Genomic DNA, 1,362 nt, shown 5'->3' with positions numbered 1-1,362 from the left:
AAAAAAATAAATAATTATTAAAAAAATAACTAGAACTTGAACCCAGACTTTGGGTTCATTAAAAAAATAAATTAATTATTTAAAAAAATTCTCATTTTTCCACCTGGTATGAAATATTGGTTCTTCATTTAAGCCGGAGTTTCTCAGTCTGGGCACTATGAGCATTTGGGTTTGGATAATTCTTTGTTATGAAGATGTCCTGTACACTCTAAGACATTTAGTAGCATCCTTGGCCTTACCCACTAGAGGCCCGTAGCACTTACTTTCCTATGTGATGATCAAAATGCATGTAGACATTGCCAATGATCAGGGAGGGTGTGAGTCACCTTAAGTCAGAATCACTGAGTTAAGCTATTTTTAGCTTGCATTTTTGGTGTCTAACATTGTCATTTTTTTAATCTCTGCATCTACTGACAAATGGCTCAGCATGAATATCAGAGAAATAAGCACCCCCCCAAAAAGGAAAAAGGTTTCCTAATTCTTCTCTACCTTCTTTAGTTGCTTTTCTACCTACTTAGACCTTACCACATTCAAATATGCCTTTTGCCACCACAATAAGGAAAACTTTATTTATCAAATATTTTTAAAGACCTGGTTATGATAGCTAAGTTTTGTTATCCTCTTAAGTGAAACAACTCCTGATATTCCTCTCAGGATTTGTATATCTATTTTAATTAATATTATAATTTATTATTTAATTATTTATATTATTATTCCTTCATCCATGCACTGCTCATTACAAATACATTTCCACTGAGGACCTGGCCTAAGTTTCCAGATTTGTTCCTTCCTCCTCTGCACATCTTATTCTTTTTCTGTTGCTTTATGATTATGTGCTCTAATTTTGCACACATGTCCACACATGTACCAGACAGTTAACTGATTGTGGGTATCACACAGCCATCTGAGACCCCAGCTCACAATTTTTGTACTCAGTTCAGCTCTTTTTCCCTTTAAACCTTTCTTCGCTATTTAACTATCACTATTCTTCCAGATTGTAAATTTACTTTTTCCTGGACCTCACTCTCCCACTTGTACCATCTCATCATGACTTGAAGTAAAAAAAGATAGTAAAATTTAAAGTCCTTAGTATGACAGCCAACCACTTATTATGGTCTACTTTTACTTATACCACTTGCTAATCTCTAGCCAAAACTAGACTTTTCAACTTTTATCATGCTGATAAACACTTTATACTCATTTTCTTCTTTTTTTAAATATATGTTTATTTTTGAGAGGTGGAGGGGGGAAGTGCAGAGAGAGAGGGAGACACAGAATCTAAAACAGGCACCATGCTCTGAGCTGTCAGTACAGAGCCCCACACAGGACTTGAACTCAGGGACCTGAGCCGAAGTCAGCCAT

Source organism: Suricata suricatta, chromosome 9, assembly GCF_006229205.1.
Source record: "Suricata suricatta isolate VVHF042 chromosome 9, meerkat_22Aug2017_6uvM2_HiC, whole genome shotgun sequence".
Taxonomy (NCBI): Eukaryota; Metazoa; Chordata; class Mammalia; order Carnivora; family Herpestidae; genus Suricata; species Suricata suricatta.
The sequence above is the reverse complement of the archived record's forward strand: the minus strand, read 5'-3'. Positions refer to the sequence as shown.